This window comes from Solanum tuberosum, unplaced genomic scaffold (assembly GCF_000226075.1).
Source record: "Solanum tuberosum cultivar DM 1-3 516 R44 unplaced genomic scaffold, SolTub_3.0 scf00010, whole genome shotgun sequence".
Lineage (NCBI taxonomy): Eukaryota > Viridiplantae > Streptophyta > Magnoliopsida > Solanales > Solanaceae > Solanum > Solanum tuberosum.
Window position 1 is genome coordinate 1,856,655 of NW_006238936.1, and position 10,236 is coordinate 1,866,890.

At 29.9% G+C, this 10,236-nt stretch overlaps 1 pseudogene; it reads left to right on the top strand.

Moving 5' to 3' along the window:
• Nucleotides 1-6,522: 6,522 nt before the first annotated feature.
• Nucleotides 6,523-8,086, top strand: LOC102583458 (U4/U6 small nuclear ribonucleoprotein Prp31 pseudogene; annotated as a pseudogene).
• Nucleotides 8,087-10,236: the final 2,150 nt, after the last annotated feature.

Below are 10,236 nucleotides of genomic sequence, written 5' to 3' on the forward strand. Positions count from 1 at the left end.
ATTCAAAATATTATGTTTCAGATCATTTTATACTTAGTATGCCAAAATTGCATAACTGATACAGGAAATCATATTACTTATGTATATACATTGGCTTCTATTTAAACATGACACAAAATGTTAACTAACATATATGTTAAATTATGTTTTCGCATCATTCATGTGCATATCTACGAATATGATACATTGTACAACAAATAACCTCTATATCATACAGCGAATTGAACGCCTATCTTAAATACAAATCGCAGCACACAAAACTTGTCTTAAACTAGTGTTTCATCTACAAATGTAAAACAAATACTTATTTTTCTATCATCTACATATATGAATCACAAATAACAGATACTTTATTTCAACAATCAAACCTTAATATCAACAAGTAACAGATATTTTATTTCAACAATGAAACCTTAATATCAACAATAAAATATCAGCAATTGATAAACAGCTATATGAATCACAAGTAACATATACTTTATTTCAACAATCAACACTTCAGAATATACCAAGATACTTTATTTTTCAACAATGTGTTTCATCAACAAATGTAAAATTTATACTCAATATCAACATCAGATAAAACATCACTGTTTCCGGTAAAAAAAACTCCAGATTTCAATATATACAATAAAACTATAATTTTCAACCATATCTTTCATCTACAAATTAAAAAGTAAAACTCAAACCCAAACAATCAGTGTTTCTAGGTTAAAACTATAGATTACAGTATACACTATATACGTTTATTTTTCAACAATGTCTAAAATTAAAAGCAAAAGATAGACATACCGTGGGTAGTGTTGGTCGGAAAATGGGAGGGGCAACCTTTCTACCCTTTTTCTTTTTAGTTTTTGCATCCTTTGCTTTAGATGATGACCCCACTTTCGTTTTCAATTTTCTCTTGGAAGAAGTTCGATTCGCCATTAATGCCGTTGCATGCAAGCTTTTAGACCTCTGTTCATTCAAGTTTCGGTGTTCAGGATTCAAATATTTGTTCATTGTTAGGTGTTATTAATTGGGGAAATCCCAATATTAAAAGATGGATGATCCATTGTGACAAATAATCCAAAATCGATTGAAACAAAAATTGATTTTGAAAGAAAAATGAAGAAGAAGAAGAATACCTATTTTGAACTTTGAGACTGTTGAATCGTTTGAAAATTAAATTACTTTGAAAGCGGTAACTGATTTGGTAGTGGGAGAGATTATAGGCGAGATTTGGGGTGAGGAAGATGGGTTTGATTCTTTCATAATAAAGTATCCGGAAGAGAGGAATTGGGGAAAAGTAGGGATTTTTGAATTTTTATGAAAGAGAAGGGATTAATTGATAATAGGTAAACCTATGTAGTGTACTTTAGTAATTTTGCCTTTTTTTTAATGATCGAACCAAATCTGCTTCTGTGCATGAATCCTCCTTGGGCTGAGTCCACTGGACTTCAAATTAATCCATTTGCATTTGAAATGGGCCATAGAGGCCCAAATCTCTAAATGCCTTATTTCACATTGATTATCTTAATTAAGTGGATATTATAGTTGTGAATTATAATTTTATTAAATTATAGTTATATATAATAAATATATAGCATATTGTCTTACTGTGTAGTTTTTCCTTATTTTAATTTCATTTAGTTTTATTTCAATTGTAATTTAGTTGGTTCTAATTACATTGTAATTATATAATGTTGTTATTTGATTGAATTCTATTAGTTGTAACTTTAATTGAATCCCATTAGTTAATTTAAATATTATTTTATTTACATCTGTAAATATTATTTATTCAAATAAGAATTAAGAAATCAGGTGAACCTAACATTTAGTTTCAAAACAGCACTGTGTTAAATCATCACACATTATTCTTCTATAAATAATTTAACATTTTCTCATCACATGAATTATTTATTGGAGATCGTTAACTCTATCTATCTCAATCAAGAATTATATTATGGATAATTGATATTATTTTTAATTATTTTCATCAATATATGTAAATTTATCAGTATAGAATGTGCTTCGAAGTAATGAAGCAAGATTTGATGGGATTAGTCATGTAGTGCTTTAATTTGGTTCTTTGCGGAAAACAAAGGACTAATTTATCATAGTTTTTGCTAAATATATTGATTGAATTTTAATCACTCAATTAAAAATTTTATAATAGATAAAATTGTAATTTACTATTTTTTTCATATTAGTACTAATTATCTTTATAATATTTTAAATTAAGAATCAAAGTCCTAAAATATATGGCAAGAAAAATAATATGGTAAGAGGCATTAAGACAATTAATAATTTAGGAAACCTAAATATATGGTAAGAGAAAAATATATTTCGAAAAATCAAAAAGTCCCAAAATATATGACAAGAGCTACTAAAATCAATTACAGTTTTATAAAATTATAACAATTATCCTTTTTGTTAAATTACTTAATTATTCATCACAATTATATTTTTATAATTATAAACACTAATAAACTGTTTTTAACAACATTAAGAAACTAACCTCTGTTACCTTTTTTAAAAAAATGAATACGGCTTCTTTTATTTACTTATTAGATTCGGTTTAGGGTTCCTTTTTATCAATTAATGTTACTTAACTTTGAAGAATCATATGTGGGCGATAATTTTGAAACACTACTAAGCTAACGAAAAATAACTTTACGTTTAGGAGTTTCTCCAATTAATTTATTAATGTAGAATTTTAAAATCAAAATTATTTATCTATACTACCTTAAAGTATGAACTCTTTAACTCGTTGTTTGGTACAATTAACGTGGATACATATTGCGCAAGATTCATTAAAAAGAAAAATAGATTATTTTGCACATCTAACCATAAAAAAAAGTTATGAGCTAAAACAATTAATTACCTGATCTTATTAAATAAGCGAGCACAATTTGAGAAAGAAAAATAATATGGCATATAGTACTTGATCATACCTAATAAACTATAATATATGAGTAACAATGTTTTACAAACAACTTGTAACTTTATCAAATTAATAAGTAGCTAACTATATCACAAAGTCATATTCATCAAGATTGATATCAGCATCATCGTTGTGGCGGAGTCAAAATTTTCAACAAGGGGTTCAAACTATGACAAAATAAATACATGAAATAGTCAAAGGGCGTTCGACATCTACTATAGTCTATATATACCTAAAAAATTATTTTAACGATGTATAAATCATATAATTTTCCGCCGAAGGAGGTTCGGATGAAACCCCTAATATATTGTAAGGTGGTTCCGCCACAGCTTTGATGTTATTCCATTCTCTTCTGAATTCATCTATTCATCCTCCGATGCAGCAATAAAATCATCCCCGACATCCACCTCTATATTATCATCAACAATCTCTTCTAATTCTTCCATAACCGAATCGATTAATTAGTTCATTAACTTCAACTCAATCATAATATTCTCATCTTTTGTTTTTCTTACCATCATCAGGTGCTTGTTTCTTCTTCTTAATCTTACAAATTACAAAATCCTTATGTATAATTTTCTTCTTTATATTAGTAACATAACCATCATATAAAGAGTATTCCATCATCAACCACTCGCCGAATAACTCCTTGATTATTGACTTTTTGTTAGTGTGGGAGTGTACTTCATATTGTGGACGTACCCCATAAGTCTATCTTTTTCATCAAAACACTTTCTTCGCTAGGTCTTGTATCTTCCATGTGCCCTCTCCAACAATTTGCTTAGATCTTTTATGATGTGAATTCTCTTTCTTCAACGGTGTAATGAAATAACCTGCCTTGGTGTTACTGCCCTCAAGAATCTCCCCATGGCTCCTTGTCCGCGTATAGATCAACTATTGATGTTGCTCAAGAAGTGGCTCGTCTATCGCAAACCCTAGTAGATACTTGATAGCATCCCTCACCCCGGGTAAAAACAATATTCTGAATTTCTTTTAGGTTGATGATCGATCACGAACAACCATTATACTTTAGGGATGAATATTAAACAAATTAACAATAGTGAATGGATCAAGCTAAAAGAATATCCCTAAAACCCTAGTAATTAAGACAATATGATCGATAAAAGAGTTTGATACTATAATGGTATAATGACTTTAATTAGCGCAAATATATAGTTATAATCCTAATTTGTATCCTGCTTGGAAATGTGACTTATTAAGCTTACCAATTTGGTAACTCATAGAAATTTTGATTTTTTTTCTTTTCCATAGTTTTTCTTTTTGAAACAGAAAAGATTTACATTTCTGCTACGTATACCAAATTTCAAAATATAGAAAAGTCATTTTGTATAATCTAAAACTTACCTAATTAGCTCACTCATCTAAATAATCCAAATTCAAAAGATAAAACTCTAAAAAAAATAGAACCTTTTACTTATAATAAATTTGAAGAATATAGAGTTAAATATCATTTTATTTTTGTAATGAAACAATAAGCGAACTTTTCGGCTAAAAGCAGAACAAATATTAAGTTTACCACTTTGGTAACTCAAAAGTAGCGGGAGAGATGTTTTGATTTTTATTCATTTCCCTTTTATGTAAGGAAAATAGTTTTTTGTTTTGAAAAAAGAAAAGGATTAAGATTTATTTATTCCGTTTCATATTTTGATTAGGAAAAGGATAAAGAGTTACTTCATGCAAAGCAGCCAAAGCCTCTTGTGGTAGGAAGAGAAAGATGAATAAAAATTAAGATAAAAATAATCATTTACATAGTGAGTTTATCATTTTATCCCTATTAGTTATGAAGTTGATGAATTAAAAACTTAATATTTTAAAAAAGTTTTACCTTTTTTAAAGTAATTAATTGAGGGTATAATAGGTAAAAAAAAAATTCATTTTTTTATTTGTCAAAATAGACAAAGTAATTAGGATCAACTAAAAAAAAAACAGACAAGTAATTAGGGACATAAGAAGTATTATATTAAAAAGGCGCATAATATATATTTAGATTAATGGGTAAATAAAAATAGAATGAATGCACTTCATCACAAATTCCTTTTTTGTTTTCTTTTGTTTATGTAAGCAATAGAAAAGAATAGTTTTCCTCTTCCAAAAATAAAAGGATTTATTTATTTTTTGCGTTTCCTATTTTGATAAGGAAAGTACGTTTCCTATATATACGACAACATACTTTTTCAACTTACAACATTCTTCTTCAAAACCTAACTTCGTAACCATATAAGTGGAGAGTTCACTTTTTTTTTTCTTTGTTTCCAAAATTATTCAAACATAAAATGATTTGAAGTAATAATTTTATCAATAATGAAAGTTAAAATGTGAAACACCTAAAATAAAATTTTCTTTTATACTAGATGGTTGATGCCCGTGCTCAACAACAATAATGTGAGAAAGAAAAGTAGACTATCAATAATATGCGGAAGAAAAGACATGTATTGATCAAATGTAGACACATTATAACGCGAAGATGTCATCAGCACCTTTGAAGGTGTTGGTGTGTTACTTTGAAAATTGAAATAGCTCAAAAGGTTGATTTGCAAGATTTTGTGGCCTAGAGAAGAGAGACTACATGAGTTTAGATTACATTGTATAAAAAAACAGAGAATTTCAAAGCCAAAATTGTATCGAATCTAATGGAATGGGCAGTAATGACTTGTATAGGCAAATGTGAAGGTAACTTTTTTTAATATAGCATTCTACATATGACATCTTCAAATAACAAGTTCTACTCTAAATCGAATGACCTAATGAATAAGTATGTAACTTTATTTTATAATCGAATGACCTAATGATAAAATCGATTCAAACTTTATTTTATCTTCACCCATTAAGTCTCCATATCGATTCAAAATCCTATTCTCTCGAAAGAACTCGGGGAGAAAAAAACATCTTTGTAACTCTAATACAATGGTAATAAACATGTGCTTATGTAATCGAAATGTTGTTAGTATAACTACTACGCGGCCTATGGTATATATTTGCAAGATCAAATATGCCACTCCAATAAGATTTTGAAGAGGAAAAAAAATTTTACAACCACAAAAGCAGCAACCTACTAGGACCAGAGTACGCTAGAAGAAAAAATAAACCAAGAAAGAGCTGCTAAATTATTATTTTTCCACCCAACCCCGAGAAGATTAACAGTGTACTAACTTCTGTTACTTTAAAAAAAGAATGAATACAACTTTTTTACTTATTAGATTCGGTTTAGGATTCCTTTTTATCAATTAATGTTACTTGACTTTGAAGAATCATATGTGGGCGATAATTCTGAAATCAAGCTAACGAAAATTAACTTTATGTTTAGGAGTTTCTCCAATTAATTTATTAATGTAGAATATAAAATCAAAATTATTTATCTATACTACCTTAAAAACATGAACTCTCTAACCCGTTGTTTGGTAAATAAAAATAGAAAGAATGTCATTTTTCCTCTTCGAAAAAGGAAAGGATTTATTAATTTATTCGGTTTCCTAATTTGATTAGGAAAAGAATAATCACACAGACGTTCCCTATATATACGGCAGCAGCAGCATACTATTCAACTTACAACATTCTTCTTCAAAACCTAACTTCGTAACCATATAAGTGGAGAGTTCACTTTTTCTTTTTTTTTCTTTGTTTCCAGAATCGATCGTACTCTTGTTCATGGCTACTCTTGCTGCTTCTTTCTTAGCAGATCTGGACGAATTGTCCGATAACGAAGAGACTCCATTATGGATAGAGGAACATGATGGAGAATTGGATGATATTTTCAAACTGCAAAATTCATATTGCTACATTGACGTTATGCACAGAGTTGAAGATGCCTTAAGTTGTGATCGTAAGCCTATATTAGGTGATTCAGAATATGATGCTTTGATAATGGACTGTAATGCATTATCAATCGATATTGAGAATGAAATTTTTATAATCCACAATTTTATACGCGACAAGTACCGATTGAAATTTCCTGAATTGGAGTCACTTGTTAATCACCCAATTGATTATGCTCGGGTTGTTAAAAAGATTGGGAATGCAATGGACATGACTTTAGTTGATTTGGAAGGATTATTACCCTCAGCTGTTATCATGGTTGTCTCTGTTACCGCGTCTACTACCAGTGGCAAGCCATTGCCACAAGACGTTTTACACAAGACGTTGGAAGCATGTGACAGAGCTCTTTCTATTGATTCAGCAAAGAAAAAAGTAGTTGATTTTGTTGAGAGTCGAATGGGATTTATCGCTCCCAATCTTTCTGCTGTAGTTGGGTGTGCAGTTGCTGCTAAACTTATAGCTACTGCTGGTGGTCTCTCGTCCTTGGCAAACATCCCCGCTGATTGCATCAAGCTTCTTGGTGCCAAAAGGAATATTAATAATTTAGCAGGGTTCTCAACAGCCAAGTCTCATCACATAGGAGGTTGTTATATTGAGGAAACTGATATAATTCAGAGTACACCTCCTTCCTTAAGGAAGCAAGCCTATGGACTGTTGGCAGATAAATCTATATTAGCAGCCCGTATGGACTCAGCCAGAGGAGATCCGACTGGGCAATATGGAACATCTCTTAAGGGTATTATTCTTAAGAAGATGGAGAAATTGCAAGAGTTACCTCCAGCAAAGCAACCAAAGCCTCTTCCAGTTCCATTAGATTCTAATGCTTATAAGAAAAAGAGAGGCGGTAGTCGGAAGAGAAAGATGAATAAGAGATATGAGATTACGGAGAGGCAGAAGCTAGTAAATAGGATCAAGTTTGGAGTAGCTGAAGAGAGCTCCTTGGGGGATGGATTAGGGCAGGGCTATGGCATGCTTAGTCAAGCAGATGGAATTGGCAAGTTACGTCTATCAGTTATTAAGAAGAAATTCAAAAGCAGCAGTACTAGTATTCGTGTATACTCAGGCTTGACTTCAAGTTTGGCCTTTACCCCAGTTCAAGGGATCGAGCTATCAAATCCTGATCAGGCCAAGCATGCAATTACCAGAAGTCGTAGCACCTATTTCTCTGAAACTGCAACATTCTCCAAGATTAAGACAACATGAAGCAAGTACTTTTCTTGCCTTTTTAGATTCTTTTTTTCTTTGTGATGTGAATGTTCTTGACTTATTGAGCATTTATGAAACAAGTTAGCAGAATGCAATAGAGAATATAACTTTTTCACATTTTGCAAATACTCTTAATTAGATGTATGTCACTACTGATAATTAACTCCAAGAATAAATTTAGCAACTTTCTAATTTTACATGCCAATTCTTTAATAAAAGCAACGGACGCACTCTTCTAAAGGTTGGATCTTTTACACAGATTACAGAAAAATGGACAAAACAACAGAAACAAACTTGAAAGTTTAAAACAACAGTCTGAAAGCATGAGTAGATGATAATAAAACATTTCAGTACATAACCAAGTTGATGATAATAAAACATTTCACCCTTCACTCTTCGTTCAATTTAGGAACTTGAATTTTTTTTATTTTTCCCTTTTTTTTAACATTAGGGAAGGATAATCACACAAATATTTCCTAGTATATATAAAAGAAGGCAGAGGAGTATGATTCCTTGTTCAAAACCTACTTTCCTCTAGAAATATTGGACAATAAACCTGTTACCTCTTTTTGTGCTCAAAATTCCATATCGAAGGACAATAATGTCAACTTCTTTCATCTTGGTGCAGCGCTTAATTACGATGTAGATAATATTCTCAAGCTGCAAAAATCATTTCACTACATTGTGATGAAATAACAAGTAACTAATATATATAGAAGATAAGAATGGAGATGACAAACTTAGAGTCTAGAAGAAGAGAGGGCAGACATTTTTTCTTCAATATTTCCCTTGTAATTTCCAAAAAATGCAGGGCTAACTTCTTCTTAAAATGATTCCAATCAAAATATTGTTTGTTGCGAAACATCAACGGAACCACTCAAGGGCCTCAGGGAAGGAAGAGGTAGCCAGTGTTCCTCAAAGAAGACTAGGAAATTGAAGTAGCACTCCGCCCTATAAATCTGGTCCTCTGGATCAGTCGCCACTAACAGCCCATTTAGATTGGCTTAAAAAAGAGAGTAGTTTTTAAATCAAAAATAAAAAGTAAATGACTTTTAAATAAAAAAATAAAAAGTTATTTTAAGTTATTTTTAATTTATTTTAAATCAGTTTTTAAGTCAAAAACTGACTTAAAAGTAGGATTGACCAACTTTTAAATCAATCCAAACATCCTCTAAATCGATCTAAAACAATTGCTTCCATTAGAGTACGTCAATGAAAGCACCAACAAAAATCTGCTACTATAGTTTGGACTCTGCCTATCGATATCTGTTAATGTTAATACTTAGGGTGTGTTTGGTAGAGCAAAAAAAAATTTGGAAAATGTTTTTCAATTTTCCCATGCTTGGTTGGCTTAATCAATTACCGAGGTTGATTTTCGGATTAGAAATTATTTTCCTAAAGAGTATTTTTAGTCTCAAGCAAAAAAAAAAAATGAAAACTATTTTTCATTCACCAACCAAACATTAAGTAATTTAACTTTTTCTCATCACATCAATTATTTATTGGAGATCGTTAATTCTGTTTATCTCAATCAAGAACATTTATATTATGGATCATTGATATTATTTATGATTATTTTAACTATCAGTATAGGATGTGCTATGAAGTAATGAAACAAGATTTGTTGGGATTAGTTATGCAGTGCTTTAATTTAATCTTCGCGAAAAATAAAGGGCTAATTTATTACTCTCTCTGTCTCTAATTACTTGTCCACTTTTGAATTGACACATCTATTAAGAAAACAATTATTGACATAGTGAGTTTACCATTTTATCTCTATTAATTATGAAGTGGATGAATTAAAAATTTGAGATTTTCAAGAAATTGTTCTTTTTTCAAAGTAATTAATTGAGGGTATAATAGGTAAAATTATTTTGTCCTTTCTTGATTTGTCAAAATGGACAAGTAATTAGGGACAACTATAAAAAGAAAAGTGAACAAATAATTAGGGACAGAGGGAGTAAATAAATTCATCCATCTATATCTACTAGATATAGGACCCCGTGCCAGCACGGGGCCCAATATATATATATATATATATATATTATTATTATTATTTATTTATTTTGTTTTTTTATAATTTTTTTTTAATTTATGTCATATTATGGAATTTGAGAAGTTATTTTTTTTTAACATAATTTGAAAATAATATTTATTACTCTCTTTGTTCTAATTTATGTGGCACATGCAGAATTTCAAATATTAACCCTTTTTTATATGTCTCTTTAATATATTAAGTTGTTAATTATTGTATTTTATACTACATTTAG